This window comes from Myodes glareolus, chromosome 16 (genome assembly GCF_982192425.1).
Source record: "Myodes glareolus chromosome 16, mMyoGla1.1, whole genome shotgun sequence".
In the NCBI taxonomy this organism is placed as follows: domain Eukaryota; kingdom Metazoa; phylum Chordata; class Mammalia; order Rodentia; family Cricetidae; genus Myodes; species Myodes glareolus.
In genome coordinates this window covers 11,478,341-11,502,856 of record NC_142041.1, presented here as the reverse complement: position 1 = coordinate 11,502,856, position 24,516 = coordinate 11,478,341, and positions in this window count along the sequence as shown.

The window sequence follows — 24,516 nt, the reverse complement described above, 5'->3', positions numbered from 1 at the left end:
GAACACAGCAGTTTGGAAGTTAGAGAAAGTATTGTAAAATGAACATTTGTCATTGTATACCCATTTTCTTTTTTAAAAAAAGAATTTATTTAACTTTATTTTATGTGAATAGGTGTGAAGGTTTCAGATCCCTCAGAACTAGAGTTATAGACAGTTGTGAACTGCTATGTGGATGCTGGGAATTGAACCAGAGTTCTCTGGAAGAGCAGTAAGTGCTTTTAACCGCTGAGCCATCTCCCCAACCCTGTATATATCCATCTTCTTTGTAGACATATTCTGCACTCCCAGACACCTAGGGGTATCTTGAGGGATTCTGTTGGAAGACTGGAGTGTGAATATTCTTTATATGCCAACTCTGAAATCAGAACAGCGGGGACTTAGACATGCTTAATTCTAGCTGATTTCTCCTAAAGTCGTGCAAGTTGTTTATCTATCTGTAACATGGCTGACTGATTGTTTGAAAAAGACAACAGTTTTGCAGAAAATCCCCATATCTAAATGCCATTGTCAATTTCATTGTGAGTAGAGAAGCACCTATAAGCTAACACCTATAAGAAATACTATTCCACGACTGATAGTCTAGTCTGAAAGGTGTGCATGCCAATGGCATCACAATAATACTCAAAGAAACTTGCTTGTATTTCACTTGCATTTAAAAAAAAAAGTGCTATGAGTTAGTTGTAATTGTCAACCCAACCGAGAATCACCTGGGAAGATAATCTCAGAGAGGAATTGTCGAGATCAGGTTGAACTGTAGCCTGTTTTTGGATAATCATCTTGACTGTGTTACCCGAAGTGGGAAGAGGAGACCACAGTGGGTGGAAGGCTTGCTGAACTCTGTACGTGGAGAACGAGAACCAAGAACAAGTGAGCATGCATACGTTCATTTCTCTTTGCCCTGATGATGGAGGTGATATAACTAGCCTTTTCAAGTCTCTAACTTGACTGCACCATAATAAAGTACCATAACCTGAAATTCTAAGCCAAACACACCCTTCATCCTCTAAGCTGCTTTTTATCAAGATAATTTTATCACAGTCACAGATATAAAACTAGGACATAGGTGGAATTACCTTATACATTATACTTAATTGCTCAAATTAAGTATCTCTAAATAGAAAATAAGTAAAATTTGGTACCTAATAGAAATAACTACTATAAAGTTTGCAAAGTTCATGCAGCCTCATCACCTATGCCTCATTTTTTATATAAATGTAAAACTCTATGTGCATTTTCGGCCGGCTGAACTCTTCTCTTGGCTTCCGTCACGTTGTGAGAGTATTTCCAAAAGTAAGTGAATAAGATAACAACATTTTAGAATTCAGTTCATGAAGCCAATTTCTGGGCTCTGTATTCAGTTTCATTTTTACTGTGTTTTCTCATTATTCTAGATGTCATTATTTAAAGATCTAGCAGTAATGTGGCCACTAATGTCATTGCTTTCATTCCAATTATAGCATTGTTTTATAGGAACCGCTATAAGCCTGTCAATGCCAGCTCGACAATGCGAGCTGTGAACATAGTCCCTCAACTCAAAATCACATCCCCTCATTTTCTCTTATAACAATAAATACTCAGCAAATTGTGTTTGGAGGTGCTTTGGAGATAATTAAAGGAAACAATAAATCCAATTTGTCTGGATATATGCAAACCATGGAAAGATTTAATTAGCTTTAGACTGTAGCGCAAGCCAGCTGGGCAGAGGGGTAGAAACAATTTGCTACAAAAGGAAGAACAGGTCTGGAGGCCACAGGTGACCATCAGCTCCCACATATGGCTACACATTTCGCTAAAAAGAGCATAGCAAATCAGAAACCTAGAGACTAATAACTATGAAAAGGCTCAAAACCTGTCAAGGAACTCACCTGATGTATTTTCCAGGTCCAGATGGTGAGCACCATCCGAACTCTAGGAACATTAATTCTGATGACCAGGCGCTGCTCAGTGCAGGCCGTGTTTCAGAGCTTCCAACTTGGTGTGGGTCATTGGCATTAGAATCTGTCCCTTTTGCTTATGTTAATAGATGTAGAAACTCTAAGTAAAAGAGCAATGTATGCGGAATAGGGACAAGAATACATCTTTATACTTTCTGTGCCCTTCTGCGACAGCTGGTTGTAATTACGGGGCCGATCAAAAGGAAGTGAAGAGGAAACTTTGGAGCTTTGCCTGAGGCGGGAAGTTACCCCCGGGTGGCTCAAAACTTTGGCAGTGCAATTTGTGGATCAAAACTCCCTGCCACCTGTCAAAGCCACACAGAGAGGCAGATTCAAAGTGCAGCCAGACAGAAAAGACTTGGTGTTCTCATCTTGCAAATTCTGTGAGATGCAGAGATACGGGAGCAACAGATGCAAATAGATCAGGGTTAGGAATCTTGCCTTGTCCACAGATAGGCGGTGCGGGCCATTTCTGCAGCCCTTGCTGAGAACCTGGGTCCTTGGCAGCCATGGCAGGGAAAAGCTGTGAGTCTTTCATGTGGTCAAATATCTGTCAGGGTGGGGACAGAAGACAAAACAGACACTGGAAGAAAGAGAAACAAGAACACCTGAGCTTATAAACTCAATTTATATGTGTTCTGCTAGTTATGTAATCCTGGCTACCTTGGAACTTGAATTTGCATATGAATATAAGTTTTATGATATGGCTGGTACTTATGAGTCAATTAACATACATTCTTTCTTTTAAGGGAGGTGAACTGATTATCCAAGAAGTGACAATAAAGCAATTTATAAAATTTAAATTTTATTTTTTGTTAAAAAATGAGATTTTATTATTGTTAGGAATAATAGGATAATCATAATCACACTAAAATCATTGACTGCAGACACATTTAATAGAACTACTTCTATTCTTCCTATAAAAATAATACATCATTGATATTTTCTACAAAATTTATCCAGTGAAAATTATTTAGAATATATAGAAGTTCTAAATGTTGAAATGAGAAACAAATTGTAGTTTTCAGGTTATCAGCATCACTTAGAAAAATCAAGGAAAATTAAACTTGAAAACCATTCATATTAATGAGACTTGAGTAAAGAATATATGCATATATTCTTTAAATACATATATTATATATGTATTCTTTATATACATATATAAGGTTGTAAATTATTTGCTAAACCATATTTTGCTTCAAATGGCTAACACATAACACTCAAATAATGGGTAAAATCATTAAGGATAATTAAGTTATTTCACACAAGTATCTAAAAGGCTTATCCTAAAAGCATAATAATCTTTATAAAAAAAATCTTTATAATCCTCAATCAAGAACAGTGAAGGGAAATGAACAAGGGTAAGAGTTACTCCAGACAATTTTCAAATAGAAGTATCAGAGATGGGGCCCAGGGACAGATCCAGGGGCCACACTCTCACTGCCATGCCACAAAGCACCTCTCCATTACACCTGCATCATCTAAATGCTTAGCATATAGGAAAAAATGTAATATGAGACAGGCAGATGTTAGAACAACTAAGAATTCAGAAAACTGTTCTTTAAAGTCACACAGTTTTCGATATGATTTTTAAAAAGAGCAAAGAGTGTTCATAGGAGGGTGAGGAAAAGGTATATTATCTCAAAAACTTAAAAAAAAGTCAAAATGAAATTAAATTTCTCAAGTCCCACTGTTTTTAATATGTAGGTCCTTGGGTACCTTTAAAATGTTTGTTACTATGCACAAGCATTTTACAAAATATGGTGTAGATGTATTTTTTTTCCTAAGAAGTAGGAGTTTAGGTTTCAAAAACCTTGGCTAGGTAGACTTATATCTCCCTCACTTCCATAAAAGAATAAAATAAAAGACTTGAATGATTTGAGAAACTCATCCTGTCACATGGGGAGGAGAAAATATAAAGATATCATTTTCTCCCTTTCTCTAAACTAATATAATTAACACATTTATACTCAAAATACAGCTTGTATATGAGAGAAAGAGATAATAAGTAACCAAAAGATATAAAATTGGGGATAAAGGATTAAGCATTGAGGGGTAGATTACATAGTCTCAGAAAATAAAACCCAGGTTTCTGATTCCATATTCATTCTCTTTACCAAGCACTAACAAAAAATACTGGCACTTCTGGGACAGTCAAAGCTTCCAGAAACAGAGCACATATACCCAGGGCACACAAGTATATGTATATGTTTTATAAATTAAAAGTCATGTCTGATGTGGGATTCCCTCTGTATGCTGTGAATACCATTGGTGAATAAAGAAACTGCCTTGGCCTCTTGATAGGGCAAAACTTAGGCAGGCAGGGAAAACTAAACTGAATGCTAAGAGAAAGAAAGGTGGAGTGGGAGAGAAGCCATGTAGCACTGTTGGAGACAGAGGCTGGAACTTTATCCTGTAAGCCACTGCCACGTGGTGATACACAGATTAATAGAAATTGGTTAAATTAATATGTAAGACTTAGCCAATAAGAAGCTAGAGCTAATGGGCCAAGCGGTGATTTAATTAATACAGTTTCTGTGTGATTATTTCAGGAGTCTGGGCAGCTGAGAAATGAACAGCAGCCTCCTCCAACAAATTGGCACCCACGTGGCCAACAAAAATTCACTTGATGTGAATACCATTGGTTAATAAAGGACTATTTGAGCCTATAGCAGAGCAGGGAGAAAGAGCTAGGCAGAGAAAACTAAACTGAATGCTGGGAGAAAGGAGGCAGAGTCAAAGAGAAGCCATGGAGCTGTTGCCAGAGACAGACACACTAAAATTTTTCTGGCAGGCCATGACTTCATGGTGGTGCAGAGATTAATGGAGATGAGTTAAATTAAGATGTAAGAGTTAGCCAGTAATAAGCTAAAGCTAATGGGCCAAGCAGTGCTTTAATGAATACAGATTCTGTGTGATTATTTTGGGAGTCTTTGCAGCCGGGAAACAAACAAGTGACCTCTCCCAACAAATTGGCACCTGCATGGCCAACTAAAATCCACTTAAAACTTGACAAAGTTTGGAAAGGAATTCTAGAAACTATAAAACAAAGTTTAGCTGCATTTATTTTCTCAAATGGGTTTGCTATTTGCTGGCAGAGTGCCACAGCTCCTTTAAGCGAGTGTTTCCTGACTCAGCAATAGCAGAAAAAAAAGCTGCGCTGTTTTGAAACATCACTGTTTTGAAATTGTGGCTTCCTGGGTCATGCTGCCAGTGCAAACTCCAACAAGACTCAGCTATGGAGCATTTAAACGGGTTTTGTGACCAGAGTGCTACAACTTGCTTAATAGAAACATAGACCTACTCAGTGCCTAAAAATGGTACTAGAAGTATGTCTCATGCTAAACAGACCTCTGCCCTGCCATGTTGGACTGGATGTGGCAAGCAGAAATGGCCATATTACCCATAACAATGATGCCGCTTAATTTTTTAAGAAGTGCTTAGCATTTTAAGAAGCCATTTCTGTTAAAAAAAAAAAGGATTACAGATATGCAATACAGACAAATCCAGATAGAAAGGACCTCTAAATGGGTCACAGTGTGTTTTAAAAATGTACATAGACTTAGGACCGAAATAAAAGAAAGTAAATGGTTTATAAAAAAATAAAACAAAGTCTTTAAATAGACAGAGTACAGTCAGTCATAGATTAAAGGAATAAAGATAATAAAATAAATATTAAAAGTAATAAAGTAAGAATAAGCAACATAAAGATGAAATATACACAGAGAGTCTGGATTATTGTGTTTTCTTTGAATTTTTACTGTGAAGGCTCTAAGTACAGAGAGACATTTCATTGTATGGGCTGCTAAACTAAACCAGCATATATGTTCTAAAGGTATCATGACTTCCAAATTTGACTCTATAAATATGATGTTTTGGAAAGAGGTTCTTCTTTTGTTTCCACAGAGGATGAGAACCTGTGAATTGCTTCCACACTAATAATGGTTTGATACACCAAGACCCCCTGAAAGGGTGCCATGGACACCACCCCCCAAAAATCACTTCACCTAACTGCTGACTAAGATGAACCTAGCACACAGGATATACCATGAGAGGCCTTATTAACAGCACCCCCAATCCACAGGAAGTAGTGTAGAGAATTATGCCAAAAATATCAAATATTGATTATAAATATTTCTTTACATGTAAAGGGTAATATGCCATAGAGATTTCCATTGGCATGGATCTTGATTTGTTGATACAAATTTAAGGTCAATTTTGTTATATATTTCTGCTTTTAATTAAGGTATTGTATTTGTGTAGCTCATTTAAAATATAATGTATAATTAAGAAATATAGGTTAATAGAGAATCATCTATAATAGTCAAGCTTGTAGTCATGTTAGTTGGATCTTCTAGATGTATAGTTATAGTTTTCCTTAGTTATAATAAAAGATGTTAAAGTTAAAACCTTTCTCTTTTATGTAAACAGAAAAGGGATTCACCTCTGTATGCTGTGAATACCACTAGTTGATAAAGGACTGCTTTGAGCCTATAGCAGAGCAAGGTAGAAAGAGCTAGGCAGAGAGAACTAAACTGAGTGCTGGGAGAAAGAAAGTGGAGTCAGAGAGAAGCCATGGAGCTGCTGCCAAAGAGAGATGTGCAGATAGGTCATGACCTCATGGTGATGCACAGATTAATAAAGATGAGTTAAATTAAGCTCTGAGAGTTAGCCAATAGAAGCTAGAACTAATGGGCCAAGCGATGATTTAAATAATATAGTTTCTGTGTGATTATTTTGGAGCTGAACATCCAGGAACCAGCAAGCAGCCTCCTTACAACACATGTCCTCCAAATAAATGGAAAAATTACAAAATATTCAGTAAAAAAATTGGAAATTGCAGCTAATTGTGAAAAACATAGTAACATCTGCTGTTAAATAGGTAGTCAACTATTTGGAATTAAATATCACCATAAAAGTGTGATAATGAAGTCAAGAATGGAATGTAACAGTAGCCAATAATAAGTATATCTACACAAAACCTTAAACTCTAGTGAGAGGAAAAATCATGTAACTTTTTCTCTAGCCACAACACCGAGGGGACAGAAAAATCCTGTCCTTCTTCAGAGACAAGGCACTGCAAACAGGCTTCTGTAGATTAACAGGAGGAAATAAGGCTCTTGGATGTAGCTGCTGAAAAGAGACCAGGATGCACTCAAGACATTGGGAACACCTTGGAAACGCAGGCAACTGTGCGTGGTGCCAATATTTTGGGGTGCTTTGGTAGTAATGAGAATTAAACTTGGACCACACTGGAGGAGACAGCTGCACTCCTGCCTGTTTTTTTCCCCTTTTAGACAAGGGCCTCAGTAGGTGCCCCACACTGTCCTTGAACCTTCAATCCACCTGCTTCTGTGGGGTTTCAGACCTGCACCAGGCCTGAGCTCCTTACATCAAGGGACTATTCAGAGAAGTGGTCACTGAGAAACCTATGTGCATTTCAAGAGTTCTCAGGACAGCAACCCTGGCAGGACAGCATTCAAAAAGGAAAAATGGACTTCCCTGCCTCCCCATCCTCTCTGAATGATTCATCGGGATGTTATTTTTAGTGATTCTTTCTTCTAGATTTTTACGTGGAAACTACCTTCTCCTTCCTCAATTGTGATCTTAATGATCACTATACAAGTTGATAAATGAGCTTTCATGTATCATTTCTATGGCACATTGATACAGAATTAGTGGCTAGATTTGATATGAGTTTGGAGATTTTTCAGTTTCTAGTCAACTTATTTTTCTTCTTGAAAAAAGAGAATGTTCCTGAGGACACACCAGGGTATTTGGGTATTTTTTTTCAATTTCTTTTTCCAGAGTCATGAAATTTTCATTGAACAAGTCTTTTACTTCCTTGGTTATATTTATTCCAAGATATTTTTGAGGCTATGGAGAATGGTATTGCATTCTTGATTTCTTTCTTCATATGTTTGCCAGCAGTGTATAGAAAAGCTACCGATTTTTGCATGTTAACTTGTATCCTGCTACATTGAGAAGTGTGTTTATCAGTTTTGGGAGAAACATCACCTTTCATGATAGCCGCAAATAGCATAAAATATCTTGGGGTAACTCTAACCAAGGAAGTGAAAAACCTATTTGACAAGAACTTTAAGTCTTTGAAGAAAGAAATTGAGGAGGATACCAGAAAATGGAAAGATCTTCCTTGCTCTTGGATTGGGAGGATCAACATAGTAAAAATGGCAATTCTACCAAAAGCAATCTATAGATTCAATGCAATCCCCATCAAAATCCCATCAAACTTCTTCACAGACCTTGAGAGAACAATAATCAAATTTATATGGCAAAACAAAAAACCCAGGATAGCCAAAACAATCTTCTACAATAAAGGCACTTCTGGAGGCATTACCATCCGTGACTTCAAACTCTATTATAGAGTTACAGTATTGAAAACAGCTTGGTATTGGCATAAGAACAGAGAAGTTGACCTATGGAATCGAATAGAAGACCAGGATATTAACCCACAAACCTATGAACACCTGTTTTTCGACAAGGGGGCTAAAGGTATACAATGGAAGAAGGAAAGCATCTTTAACAAATGGTGCTGGCATAACTGGATGTCAACCTGTAGAAGAATGAAAGTAGATCCATATCTATCACCATGCACAAAACTCAAGTCCAAATGGATTAAAGACCTCAACATTAATCTGTCCACTTTGAACCTGATAGAAGAGAAAGTGGGAAGTAGTCTACAAGATATAGGCACAGGAGACCACTTCCTAATTAGAACCCCAGTAGCACAGACTATAAGAGAATCAATGAATAAATGGGACCTCCTGAAACTGAGAAGCTTCTGTAAAACAAAGGACACTGTCAGTAAGACACAAAGGCTACCTTCTGACTGGGAGAAGATCTTCACCAATCCCTCATCAGACAAAGGTCTGATCTCCAAAATATATAAAGAACTCAAGAAACTAGACACTAAAACTCTAATTAACGCAATTAAAAAATGGGGTACTGAACTGAACAGAGAATTCACAACAGATGAACTTCGAATGACCAAAAGACACTTAAGGTCATGCTCAACCTCCTTAGTGATCAGGGAAATGCAAATCAAAACAACTTTGAGACACCATCTTACACCTGTCAGAATAACTAAACTCAACAACGCCAATGATAATCTATGCTGGAGAGGATGTGGAGTGAGGGGAACACTCATCCATTGTTGGTGGGAATGCAAACTTGTGCAACCACTGTGGAAATCAGTGTGGCGCTTTCTCAGGAAACTGGGAGTCAACCTCCCTCAGGACCCAGCAATTCCACTCTAGGGAATATACCCAATAGATGCCCTATCATACTACAAAAGTATTCGTTCAACTATGTTCATAGCTGCACTCTTTGTAATAGCCAGAACATAGAAACAACCTAGGTGCCCCTCAATAGAAGAATGGTTAAAGAAGGTGTGGAACATATACACATTAGTGTTTTACTCAGCGGTAAAAAACAATGACATCTCGAATTTTGTATGCAAACGGATGGAAATAGAAAACACTTTACTGAGTGAAGTAACCCAGACCCAAAAAAGGAATATGGTATGTACTCACTCATAAGTGGATTCTAGCCATAATTAAAGGTCTTTGAGTCTATAATTCATGATCCTAGAGAAGGTAAATAAGAAGGTGAACCTGAAGAAAATCATATAGTTATCCTCCTGGATATTGGAAGTAGACAAGATTGCCATGCAAACTTGGGTGTACAGGGGGTGGGGGGTGGAAGTAAGGGGAGATGGTTAGAGAGAAGGGAGAAGGGGAGGATTGGGGATAGTTTGGGGGAATGGGAGGGGGGAGGGAGAAAGGATGGATATGAGAGCAGGGAAGTATATATCTCAACTAAGGGAGCCATTTTAGGGTTTGCAAGAGTCTTATTTCTAGAGGGGTTTCCAGGTCCAAGGAGAGGTTCCCAGAACGTGAGTAAGGAAGGCAGGATCAGAGGAAACCTTCATCCGACGATGGATGGAGATAGAGACAGAGACCCACACTGGAGCACTGAACTGAGCCCCCAAGGTCCAAATGAGGAGCAGAAGAAAGGAGAACATGAACAAGGAAGTCAGGACCACGAAGGGTCCGTTCACCCACTGATACAAGGGGGACTCATCGAATGAGAGCTCACCAACGCCAGCTGGACTGGGACTGAAGGAGCATGTGATCAAATCGGATTCTCTGAATGTGGCTGACATGGGGGCTGACTGAGAAGCCATTGATAATGGCACTGGGTCTTGTTTTGTCTGCATGTACTGGCTTTTTGGGATCCTAGTCTGTTTGAATGCTCACCTTCCCTAGACCTGGAGGGAGGGGGGAGGAACTTGAACTTTCCACAGGGCAGGAAACCCTGACTGCTCTTAGGACTGGAGAGGAAGGAGGAGAGGGAGTGGGGGGAGTGGAAGGATATTGGGAGGAGGGGAGGAAGTGGAGGGAGGGGGGAGGAACTTGAACTTTCCACAGGGCAGGAAACCCTGACTGCTCTTAGGACTGGAGAGGAAGGAGGAGAGGGAGTGGGGGGAGTGGAAGGATATTGGGAGGAGGGGAGGAAGTGGAAATTTTTATAAATAAATAAGTAAATTTAAAAAAAAACCAAAGTTTGAAAGTCCAGAAAAAATAAGCAAACAAAAATAAAAAAAATAAACAAATAATTCTAAGTATGAAAGCTGTAGTGTATCACAGCGAGTCACATGGTAAACCCTGCATCCATATCTATTTACTTGCAAGTGTTCATTGCAGTGAGTCATAGGTCTGCTTAGAGGCCTCTGGCTTCTGCTACACTGTTGATACTGGGCCCTCCCTGGAACTCCTGTTAGATATCCTGTTGTTGCCCCGTCATGGAGATCTACGCAGACAACGTGGTCTTTCAAGAAATTAGACTACACCATCCCAGGCACTTTTGTCTTTAATGATTTCTGACAAATGACTGGTGTGATTTTGATGGGCCTGTCTTTTGACGTCACTGACCTGTGGTTTTAATGTTTTACCTTTGATTATGATAAAGAATTTCTCCTATGGTCCTGTCTACTTAACGTTCTGTCTGCCTATTGTACCTGAATAGGAATTTCTGTCTCTAGCTTGGAGAAATGTTCTGGTTGGTTGAAGGTATTCGCCATGCCTTTGCTATGGTGTTCTTCCTTTATGCTACAATTCCCAGGATTTTCTTTTCACAGGCTCCCCACAACTCTCCGTGTGCTGGCTAGTTTGGTTTGTCAGCTTGACACAAACTAGAGTCACCAAAGGAAGGAGAATCAGTTAAGGGAATACCTCTGAGAGGCCCATCTGCAAGGCATTTTCTCATCTATTGATCAATGGGAGGGCCCCGCCTGTGGTGGGTGGGGCCATCACTGTGTTGTTTGTCCTGGGTTCTATAAAAAATAAATAAATAAAAATAAACAGTCTGAGTAAGCCCTGGGAAGAAAGCCAGTAAGCATCTCTCCTCTATGGTCTTTGCATCAGCTCCTGTCTCCAGGACCTTGCCCTGTTTGAGTTCCTGTCTTGACTTCCTTTAATAATAAACAACAATGTAGAAGTATAAGCCCAATAAATCCTTTTCTCCTCAACGTAGTTTTGGTCATGGTGTTTCATCTCAGCAATAGAAACCCTAACTAAGGCATTCTGTCCTTTTGGTTTTTATTTTTTAAATTTCTTATTTACCTTCTTCTGTGATGCAATCCCTTTGCTTTGTCTTCCAACCCAGCTCTGTCTGATTCTGTTGTTCAAGTTATCCATTGAGGTTTGGATAAGCTGACTGAGCTTTTCATTTCTAGCACCATTTCAGCTTGGGTTTTCTTCAGTAATTTGAACTCTGTTTTTATGTCCAGGACTGACTTCCTTATTTTATTAATCTCTTTGTTTTTTTTCTTCTGTGAGTTATTTGATCATGGTCTTTATCATTCTTCTAAATTCTTTGTCTAGAAGTTTTTCCAGATCATTTTTACTAAGAACCATTGCTGTGTGATTTGTGTTTTGGAAAGAAAGACATTATACTTTGTGTTTTGACGTCATTTTCATTTCTGCGCTGGAATTTGCACATCTGGAGTTAGTTTGTTGGCTGAGTTTTTCTTTTTTCCTTTTTTCCAGTCACCTTTCTTCTTTCAGCAGAAGTTCACAGTATTCACGAGGGGGCTAATTTATAGCAGGATTGGGATGTTTATTTCCTCTGTCTGGTGTTCAGGGCTACAGCTTCTATCCAAGGTCTTCTGCTTGTCAGCTACATAGTGGTACATGCAGCAGCTTGGTCAAGGAACTTAGAACACATTTTCCTTGGCAATACAGACTGGCCTTGAATCTCAAGGCTGGGTAGGATATCAGGAGGATCTCAGTAAGCAGATGCTATTGAATGCAAAAGGGTAAGAGAAACCTTGGTTTCCTGGCCATCTGAGAGAAGGTCGTGGCAGCCAAGAAACGGTGAGGCATCCTAAATAGAGGGGAGCTGGTTAGTACTCTATCTGGGTCTCCATACCCTATGTAAAAGCTAAAGGATCATGGTTAGGTGGTGAAAAGTAGGCAGGAATTTTGCGGATCCTAAAGGAAGGAAGGCTAAGAGGAGCTAGAGTTCCTTAGCAACCATAGAGCTACAAGTTACCCAGATGGAGGGGTCCAGGAAGGAATGAACAGACAGCTTTTCAAGGTCTCCACGTCACATGTAATGACTGGAAAGACTTTGATGGGGGATTGGGGCTGGCATTTGAGAAGTCTCAAAGAAGAGGAGCCATGCTAGGAATGAATTGCATTCCTGGCAGGCAGACAACAGGCCCGGGGTGAGCTGAACGGAGCAGGCAGGAAGAAGAATACGCGGAGCATACCTGAGTATCAGTGCCACATGGGATTGCCAGAGAGAGAGAGGTCCGAATATTTTAACTAGAAAATTTTCAAATTTCTCCTAGGCCAAACATATTTATTTCATTGTTAGTTTTATGTTGCATTAAGTTTTTAAAATTCTCATTCCTGATTCTGTTTGTTTGGGGGCACAGTGATCCTTCGAGTATGTATACACTTACAGGTAAAACAGGATGCTGATGTTAGGGTGTTTGTTTGTCTGTTTTTCTCTATGTTCTTCAAAGATCTATCTCTTCTTTAGGTTTCTCTCAATGTGAAATTTCTGGAGTTCTGGCTATTTTGGGTTTATCTTTCTAGACTTTACTATAAAGCAAGCTATGTGTTGGGGTAGTTAAGCATAGGGAATCATTTACTAATCTGGTATTCTTCTTGGTTTGGATTATGAACACTTCCTTTCTTTTTATTTTTCCTTTTTGTTAAACAAAGATTCTTTTCTCACACAATCTAATCTGAATACAATTTCCCTTCTCTTTACTCCTCCCAGTTCTTTCCCACCTCCTTTCCCACCTGGATACACTCTCTTTCTGCCTTTTATTAGAAGACAATAGGCTTCTAAGAGATAACACAACACAACAAGTGAAATATACTAAGATTAAAACAAAAAAATTATCCTATCAAAGTCTGAGAAGACAAGTCAACAGAAAAATAAAAAAGTCCCAGGAGAAGGCACAAGAATCAGACACCCACTCATGTACACATTCCAGAGTCTCAGGATTTCTTAAAGTGAAATCCATAGTACATCTGTAGAGGACCTGGCGTAGACCCAGGACAGCCCTGTGCTTGTTGCTGCAGTCTCATATGAGCTTTGCTCAGTGGATTCAGAGGGCCTTGTTCTCCTGGTGTCCTCTGTCCCCTCTGTCTTTTCCACTTCTTCTGTCTTCTCATCCCTGGGGTTTCCAGAAATCTGAGGGAAGGGATTTGATAGAAACCTTTCATTTATATCTGTGTGCTTCAAAGTCTTTCTATCTGTCTATCTATCTATCTATCTATCTATCTATCTATCTATCTATCTATCTATCTATCTACCTACCTACCTACCTACCTACCTACCTATCTATCTATCTCATCTCTATCTCTATTTTACTCTGGGTAATGTCTAGCTGTGGTCTCTACATCTGTTTCCATTTACTACAGGAGAAAGACTCTCTGATGATGGCTGAATAAGGCACTGATCTATGAGTACAGCAGAATATCAATGAGTCATTTTATTGCTACCTTTTTAAAATTAAATAGCAGTAGTCTCTGGTTCTTGGCGACTCAAGCAATATCAGATATGTGGTCCATCTCATGGAGTGGGCTAAAACTTAAATAAGACATTGGTTGGTTACTCCCACAAACAAGGTTTTTGCCTCCATTGCCCTAACGTATTTTACAGGAAGAACAGACTGCAAATTAAAGGTTTTATGGTTGGGTTGGTGTTTATGTTTTGCTTTGGATGACCTGCAGAGTATATTTTCATGTCATAGACAGTGGAATATTGGGGTGAAGCATCTATGTAGGCTCCATCTTGACCTCTTTGTGTTCATTGAGTTGTATGGGTGTTGTCTTCAGCAATGGAATATTGCATCAATGTGCAGAGCAACGTATTATCTTGGCAATAGCCTGGGTTGCTTGGAGATTTCTATGGGAACCCTTGACCAGCAACTTCATAGAATGTCACCCAGTCAGGGTACTGGAAAACCCATTTGGTGAAAAGAAGCAAACAGCTGTGGTTCTATCTCCCTCATTATTTGGAGGCTTCATTAGGATCACCTCCATATGTTATAGGGAGGTTCCACTGTACAAGGTTTCCATACCACCCCTCATATGCCCTTCAAATCTGACTGACCCTCCCCTCATTCCCTCCCTCAATCCCATCCCCTTACCCCCTTTGACCTAGTCTTCCCCACTGCCACATTCCAGTCCTTCCATAAAATCTATTCAATTTCCCTCTCCCAGGGAGAGCTATGTGTCCTTCTAATTAATAGTGCACCTTGCAGGCTATCTTCATTACCTAAATACACTATGCATACATACCCATCTCTGAGAACACAACTGCAACCTCAGACCCCCATCTACATGAGGCTGTACAAATACTTCTCTGTGGGCAGTGGGAAAACTTTCTCCTCACCTTAAAAAACATCAGTCTTGACAGGTTCTATACAAACATATTTTCAATACATCTAAATAGGAAATGACTGATCCACCTTAAACTGTGTCCTCAAGTAAACTTTTAGGGGGAATTTTTTATGTCTTTGTATAATTGGGTATGCACATGACTAAAATCAAATGCATTATGTGAAATGACATGTGAAGTAGAAAATTTATAACTTAGTGTATCAATCAAAAGCAGCAAAACATCCTCACTGTACCCCCAAGTGACCAAACTCCTCATATCCAACCCCATAAATCGAAGTTCTTAGCAATAATTTGGGCCCTTGAGTACCTTCACTCACATAGTCCACTGCTTCCTTGCAGTCTTTCTCCTGATTTTTTTTAAATCAGTCTTTCTCCTGATTTTTTTTAAAATAACATGTCCCTGCTACTTTTACAATTCTGTGTGGTGTTTATTTTCTTGAAGAAAAAGGACAAAAACTAGCAAACACTTGACTCTGACTCCAACTATTAGTAAGACAAAGTCATCAGTCCCTCAAATATCAGAACAAGAATTATTTTCCTTGAAGTAATGACATTCCCAATGGCATCTGTGCTTCCACAGATTCCAATTCTGCAGATTTGGTGATTGATAAATCAGCAGTATTGATAAATACTAAAAAAATACATGCAGTGAGGATGTGAAGACATTTTTCATCATTATTTCTAAACAATATATTACAGTAGCTGTTTATACATTGCTTCAGGTATTAAAGACAATCTAGAGATAACATGAAGTATATGCTATATGTATCTAGCTTGTATATGTAGCTTATATTCAAACATTTAGGGGACTCAAGCATGTATAGTTTTCAGTATCTGCAAGGGGCCGAGAACCTACTCCTAGTAGATATGTAATAACTGTATTTATTTCTTCATTTATAAACTTTAGTTGACAATTCTTCATCTTCCCAGAAAGCGAGCTGAGTATTTAGCTCTTTCACATTCCATCATTTGCATACTCATTGGCTCCCTTTCCCTGTTCCCCATAGCCTCAAGGATGCTTGCAATCTCTCAGACCCCTGATGGAGCTCTAGTGTCCTTATTGTTCCCTGTTCCCTTCTTTGTGTCACAGCTCCCTCTCCTGAGTAAAAACACCTCAAGAATTAGTTGGATTTAATCCAGTTTTATAACATGCTGCAAGATGCTCTTGCCTCATTTTCCCTAGCAGATATTTTAATTTTGACCTAGTTTCTGAGATGAATGTCTCAATCCAAGGTGCACCTGGATGTACAAAAATAGATTTGATGAATTTAAAAATCTTCACTAAGGTTTGTTTGCTTCTCAGAAGCATTTTGAGAAACCTGAGACTGAAGATAATATGGGCAAGGAATTTTGAGTGTTCTTAAAATGCTGAAGATAAATACACAAGCAGAGCCCCAGAAACATGAAGGGAATTTTTATTGTTTGCGTTAGAGGATTGTAGATGCTTGGCGATTTCAAATTTAGTTTACTCAACAGTTTCATGAAATCACCAAGAAGATTATCTACATTTACCATCCCTGCCAACCTCAAGCTGTTGATCTTCACAAAAAAGATAGGTATCCCATAGGACAGTCATATTTCCAAATTATAGCAGAATTCCTGGTGCTACATTGTAAGCAGAGAAGAGAATGCTCTTCCATTCATTTCCCAGCAGCCCAGACCTGAATAACTTCACAGAAACCATATTATTTACAACACTGTTTGGTCAACAATTTAGGCATATTCCTAGCTGGTTCTTACATCTTAAATTATTTCTATTATTCTGTATCACCATGAGGATGTGGCTTATTGGGTAAGGTTCTGGCATCTAACTTTCTTCTTCAGCAGCTACATGGGGTCACCTTTACTCTGCCTACTCTCTCTACATATCTCTGCATTAATTTAATATCCATATAAATTATAAAAATGGTTGTTTTCCATGGTATTCTGATTCCTATTACAGAAGTGAAATCACTAAGCAGTTGCCAAAGTACTTTTTTTTTCTTGTTTTTTCGAGGCAGGGTTTCTCTTTGTAACAGTCCTAGCTGTCCTAGAACTAGCTCTTTTAGACCAGGCTGGCCTGAAACTCATGGAGATCCACCTGCCTCTTCATCCCAAGTGCTGGGATTAAAAGCATGTGCCACCACTGGCACCAAAGTACTTTCAATCAAACATTGCTTAAATCACTTGTACTGGTAGGGACTGTAGATTTGTTACAAACACAGTATAAGGCCATGAAAAGTTACAACCTTAATCAAAGATAGTGACCGAAAGGTTGTAAAAACAGTAATGGTTGACAGCTAATTATAAAGTGAGTGATAAATGATAAATGACTTGTGAAAAGCTTGAGAACAGTATTCAGTGAATTGAAGTGTTTACAGATCCTTGGCTTGGATTCAGGTCAAACTATGTCCACCTTGAATTCACACTGTCAGAACTTAAGCCCCAGTACCTCAGAATGTGACTGTATTTATAGAACGGGACTTTTAAGGAGCTGATTTATAACCATGTTATTGTATGACTTTGCTTTAATGTGATGAATGATGCTCTATAAAGAGGAGGAAATTAGACTGTGGCTTTGCAGAGAGGACACCATAGACAGACATCCTGAACCTTGAACACGTCTGTGTTTGAATCACTGCATGTAATGCTTTGCTATGGCACCTCTAACAAACAAGCCAAGTTTGGTAGCAAGAAGTGCAGTGTCACTATAACAAGTTAAAACAGCATAAATACTTTAGAATCAGACAATAGTAGAGGCTAGATACCAGGGTTTTTTTTTGTTTTGTTTTTTAAAGGTCCTCTCAGCTTCAGAAGGCCTTGCTCTCCTGATATCCTCCATCCCCTCAGGCTCATATATGCTTTCCACCTCCTTCTCATCAGAATTCCCTGAGCTCTGAGGGCAGGCATTTGATGAGGGCATCCACTTAGAATTGTGTATTCTAAGCGCTCTCTCTCTCTCTCTCTCTCTCTCTGTGTGTGTGTGTGTGTGTGTGTTTCTATCTCTCCCTGTCTCTGTCTCTGTCTCTCTCTCTCTCTCTGAGTAAGTAATGCTTAGCTGTGGGTTACTACATCTCTATTCCCATCTGTTGCAAGAGAAAGCCTCTCTGATGATGATGAATATGGTACTAATCTATGAGTATAGAGCATATCACTAGAAATCATTTTATTAATATGTTAAGACCAGTAATGTTTGGTTTTACCTAGGTCTCTGAAATGTCTAGCATCTGGTTCTTGTACCCTCAAGCAGTGTCAGATACAGATTCCATCTTGTGGAGTGGACCTACAGTCAAGTCAGATGTTTGTTGGTGACTCCCATGACCTCTGTGCTACCATTGTTCCAGCACATCTTGTAGGCAGGACAAATTGCAGGTCAATGGGTTTGTTACTTGGTTGGTGTTCTACATTTTTTCTTTTGGTATCCTGCAGGATGCCTTCCAGCCCCAAAGACACCAGAATGTAGGCATGAAGGTTCCATGTAGGCACCAGCTCGACTTCTCCATTTTCAGTGAGTTGTGTGGGTGTTGTCCTCAGCAATTCTCCCCTTTCCCTCATACTGTCAGCTTGCAGAGAGCAACCCACTGTCTTAGTAACAGCCTGGGTTTGGGGGGGAGTTCCATGGAACCCCCTTGGCCAACAACTCAATTGACTACAATGCTGTTCCAGTACTAGAAGCCTCATTTGGTGACAAGAGATGGCCAGTTGTGACTCTTTATCCTCCATTCTTAGGAGACTTCACTCGGATTGTCCTCAAATATTTTATGAAATTTCCACTACACCAGTTTCAATACCATTCCTCAAATGATCATCAATTACTGATGTTTCTCCCCGCCATGCCCTCCATCAACACTTTCTTCCCTCTCTGTCCTTACCTAATCCTCCCTTCCTATCTTCATCTGCCCCCAGTCCACCCATAAGATCTATTCTCTTTGCCCGCCCACCAAAATCCGCTTGTTCCCCCCTAGCCCATTCCTCTATGCCTAACCTTTCTGGGTCTACTAATAAGCTAATGATAACTTACCTATAATCCATAGACCTAGATACAAGTGAATATATACCATATTTATCTTTCTGGGTCTGGGTTACCTCACTCAAGGCTGCTTTTTTCTAGTTCTATTCATTTGCCTTTAAGCTTCTTGATAGGCTCATATGAAGTTGCAGAGACTGAAGGAATGCAGGGTGTGCACGAGGCCTTCTGCATATGCAGTGTAGCTCTCGGCTTAGTATTATGGGACTCCTGGTGTGTGAACGAGTGGGTTTCTGATTCTTATGTCCGCTTTGGAACTCTTTTACTTCTGTTGGCTTTTTGTTTTATCTTACTACATTTTATTTTGTCATGTTTGCTTGTTATCTACTGGAAACCTGTTCCTTTCTAATTAAAGACAGAAAGGGATTGGATCCAGAGGAGAGGGCAGATGGGAAAGAACTGATGTAAAGGGAGGGAACACTGCAGTCGGGATATACTGTATGACAAAAGGCCCTACTTTCAATAAATGGAAAAAAGTACCAACTTAAAAAGAAAATCTAGGTTGTCTTGAGGAAACTATCCGTAGAAACATGAAGCTAGAGGTGCCTGTTGAGATATTGATGGAAATGAAGAACACTTTTGCCGGAAACAGGATGAATGGTGATCATTGTTATAAAGACGTCAAGAAATTGGTATCCTGCCTTCTAGCATCTACGGCAGTGAGGATGCTTAGTCAAGGAGACTGCTAAGAAAAAAAATAGAGAAATACCCTAGTTTTCTGTTGTAGTCTGTGAGCAGAAAAACACTGAGTCATTAAGCCTTTCACCTTGAAGATAACATTCTTAGTCTCTCTCTCTTGCAGGAGATGAAAAATGCTGGTCTCCCGAGCAAGGATGTTGCTGAACAACCACTTGAGACCTCAGGCATGTGGTCCATGAATCTGTGGAGGTACTGCTACAGGAATATAAGACACAGTTGTAGCAGCTGAGATGCAAGTGTGGCCGAGGAGGATGTAAGGGAGACAAAGTGGAGGAAGACTCATTCCTAGAGCATTAGAGGGTCCTCTAGGAAGAACGTGTGCTGCCCCGTGAGAGGTGGGGAGGATGGCCAGAAAAATAACATAGAGGGTGGCAGGACACCACTGGAACACCACACATGGCCTGGCCCAGGCTTCTCTGCCTGGCTTCTAGAATTGTTTCCATTGTTGTTGTTGCTGTTTGTTTGTTTAATTTTAAAACTTTATTATGAAAGCAACCCATGCATGTAAATAAAAACATGGCATGCCAAAGTAACCAGACACAAAGTCTACACAAACCTAATAAATACACAACTAGAAATGGCATTCAAAACTAAAGCTGTGAAGCAATTTTACAATTTCATTATTGAATATATTTTATGCACATTTCCATCACCAAGCCCTTAAGTCTTTGACAGAAATAGAAGGGGAAACCAACTTGCTTTATTTGCTGACCTCTGTGGGCTGGCCGAGCTGTGCTGGACTGGGTGGCTGGTCCCCCAAGCCTCACGAGCTGATTTGTAATTAGGTTGTCTTAGACCTTCCTCTCAGGAAAAGAACTTTCTGCACGAGTGTCTTCAGTATCACTAATTTCCTCAGTTTGCGTTTGTCTGAAACAGCTTTATTTCCCCATCTATTTCGAAAGATAGCTTTGCAGGCACAGCATGAGTTAGTTTCCAGAACTGTTAAAGACATGACCAAACCAGTAGGCACAGACTTAACCCTGGGGAGCCTGACAGAGAGCCCCCAGTACCTCCACAGTGAGTCTAAGGGATGCAGCATGGAAGCAACCAGGATTGCTTCAGTTTTCGAACACAATGGACTTTTCCTTGCTCACGTTCAAACTTCTTCGCAGCATCATCTAATTCTTATGTCGGTGTCCTTTCTTTTGGTATAAAAAAAAATCTTATTCCCACTGCCTCCCTGCATTTTGGAAGCACAATTGCTTGCTTTCATAGGTTCACAGCTGGGGAAGAGCTTTTCCTCCTGATGAGTCAGACTTCCAGCAGCCCACACACCTGTTTAGGAGTCAGTTTGAAGTTGGTCTTGATAATGCAATTGGTTAGCTATTTCCGAACTGTTGGTGTAAGGTAAATATATTTGTCTATAAAAAGGGCTTGAGTGTGGAGCATCAGAGTCTTATGAGTGGAATTGTGTCCCCCACAAAATTCGTATGTTCACTTTGTAAACCTTGGACTGGGATAATATTTGCATGTAGGGCCCGGTCTACCCTTGTTCCTTGGGGTGAATTTTGAGGACGGTTTCTGGCCAGCAGGCTAAGCATTACGTTTGCTTCTGTGCTCCCTCTGTCCTAGCCTGGTGATTAGCTGTAGGGCATTGTTTCATCTTTGGTATGGTAATTTCACACCTGCCCAGAAGGAAATCCTTGCAGCAGCCAGATTCCCCCCTTCCTGGGAGGTAATCCTTTTGCAGCAGCCAAAGTATATTAGTTTTGCAAAAAACTGAATAAAGTGACATTCGGCTGATCTCCTTTCGAATGACCATGGTCTCTTGTGTGTTTCTTTTAATCTCCAGGCCTTTGCCCAAACTCGCATAAGGTACAGTTGCGCGCGAACTGTACTGAGAGGGTAACACAGAATCGGGTGTTACATTTGGAGACAGGGACTTTAAAGGTGATTAAGTGCAAATGAACTTAAGTCTGTGGGTCTAACCTAATACAACTGATGTCCTTGTGGAAAAGTATATTGGAGACAGGGGCCCAGTGTGAGAAGCACATGAAGACATAGGCAAGAGTGTCAATTATAAGCCATGGAAAGGAGCTTTGGCAGAAACAAACTTCTATCTTACACACAAGACGGCAATGTCACAGTTTCATTTCATATATAACATCTGCTTTAATAAGCGAAAGTATGGCCACTTAAAATAAACTTAAAAATGAAGAAAGCATTAGATAGGCCGCTTGGATTCTCAGAAGTCAAAATTTTACATCTGTTAGGGTTTAATGCATGCAAAAAAGGAGAATGAGGACAAGCACACAATAGCACTCGAACGCTTGCATTAAATAGCAGCAGTCCTGCCACATAACATCATCACTTCTGATCAAGCAAAGCTGAACCTTAACCTCCAGGATCTTGGGAAGTATTTATTTTTGAAACCACATCTATACCGGCAAACATCATACTCTGAAAGAAATAGTGACTTACTTTGTTGCACCTTTGAGAAACAGCCTGCTATCTCTTTGATGCATTTTCTTTTTATATTTTCTGGGTTAACTACCTCTGAAAACATTAAGAAGGAACTGTGTCATTCTACCAACATTTGAATTTTTAAAAAACTATTTATTTTTCTTTATGTGTATGCACCTGCTTGTCTGTAGGTATGCCACATGAATGCAGTGCCCACAGAGGCTAAGAGAAAGTCATAGTTTTAGGAACTGGGGTTACAGACAGCTATGAACCACTGAATATGTGTTACAAACTAAACCAGGGTTCTCTGCAATAAATGCCATACTTTACTGCTGAGTATTTCTTCAGCCTGAGTCCTTATCCCTCTCTCCTATCTTCTGCTTTAAAGATGAATAATTTGCTTTCATATCTAGAGGATCTTCCTGCATTCTCCTGAAGATAAGCTTGTTATTATTGGTTTAAGCAAGCATGTTATCAATTTATAAGAGCTATTGCTTGCCACTGGCTTTTTATAATAAGCAGTTCCTGATATCATTGGATGATTGTGCTTTGTTTACAGTTATTCATAAGTAAGATTTTATAAAGTGTAACAGACACAAAGTACAAATCCCTACTTTTGCCAAATGAATACAATCTTGTAAGTCATAATCTTAACAAGATATCAAAGATTTCCACTGACCATAGAAGTTCAAGTGGCCCTTTGCCAGTCATTCCAGCATTCTAGGCAATTAACGCTCTGATTGCTTCCATGGCAGGTTATTTTTTACTTATTAGAATTCCTTTAGATACTACTGTCTCTGGGTTTGGGCTCTCTGGCTTTGCATAACAATCTGTGTGATGCATTCATGTAGTTAAACGCATTTTATTGCTTCTTTTAATTGTCAAATAGAATTTTATTGTATGAATGCTTTATAATTCAATATTCTGTTCCTGGATATTTAGTAGTTTCTTTCCCAGTCCTTGTTTGCTATGAAAGGAGGTAGTACAACCTTTACTAATTTCCTTGTGAACCTATTTTTTCATCTTATTATTGTAACAAGGAGTGCATAGCCTACATAATAATTTTATGTTAAGATCCATAATCTACCTTGAATCAGTCCTCATTTGTGATTTAAGGTAATATGTGTGATTTATTTAGCCATACATCTTTATTTATCTTATATAATGGAACAAATTTCTCACCACATAAAGTTACTTTAATGATTTGTCAAAGTTAGCTGGGTAAATGAGTCTATTTCTGAACTTTTTTCAACTTTAATATATTTTAATATTCCCATGTTAATAGAAATTAATAAAAGAATAGAATAATGTTGGATCATTGGCAGTTTTATAGTAAGTCTTAAAATTTGGACAAATTCTAAATTCCCAAATGTTTACTATTCTAGATTTTAGTATATATATATATATACGCGCACGTGTGCGTGTGTGTGTGTGTGTGTGTGTATGTGTGTGTGTGTAATATATAATACATAATCCCTTTTCATCTTTATAAAGTTGGAGATTTGACTGGATGGGGAGGAACATAGTAGCCCCTCCTTTAGGTGTGGAGTTAGTTACAGTGGCTTCTAGATTCCAGGGGCGAGGGTGGAGTTGATTTTCAAGGGTGTGGCCCTTGATAGGTTGAGCACCCCACAGTTGTTGGCCCCACACTCATGTGCATATGGACAGCACTAACTAAACTCAGTGAGCTACTGAGAGAGAATGAAAGAGATGGGGTACATAATGGTGAAAAGAAATGTGAGAGGATTCTAGAAGGAGTTGGAGAGGTATGAATATGATGAAAATGTATTATATGCATATATTAAATTCTTAAAGAACAAATGAAAATGAAAAGAAATACTGACTAAATTTCTGCAGACCAACTCTTGAAAGATATTTGTATACTAAACAGCACTGGAAGTCAGAGAATATCTGCACATATGTAAGCTCATCAGGAACTGTTGTATGTTCACATACACATGCACACATGCAAGTTCATCAGGAATCTGTTGTATGTATACATACACATGCATACATGTAAGCTCATCAGGAACTGCCGTATGTGTGTATAAACACACACACACAGTCATGTGTTCATCAGGAACTGCCGTATGTATACATAAACACATACACACATGTCAGTTCTTTAGGAATTGCTGTAAATATGCATGCCCATGTGCACATGTAAGTTCCTCAGGAACTGCCATATGTATGCATACACATGAACACATGTAAGTATATATAGACATATATACACATCAGTATCCCATTTTTATTTACTGCTAACTTTATTATCACAACTTCCCACTGCTTGAGATGAGATAATGCAAAATATCCTTCCTTTTCTGATTTTGCAAAGGGAACTATTTGTATTTTCACCGTTCAAAATTGTACTAGCTGCACATTTCTATAGACACTATTACATCAAAGAATTTGTTTCATGTTTTCAATTTCCAAAGAGATTTTATCAAATAGGCTTTGGATTTTACCAAATTCTTTTTCTGTATTGTAGTCACTTCATTTTATAGATTTCCACCCTTATTCCTTC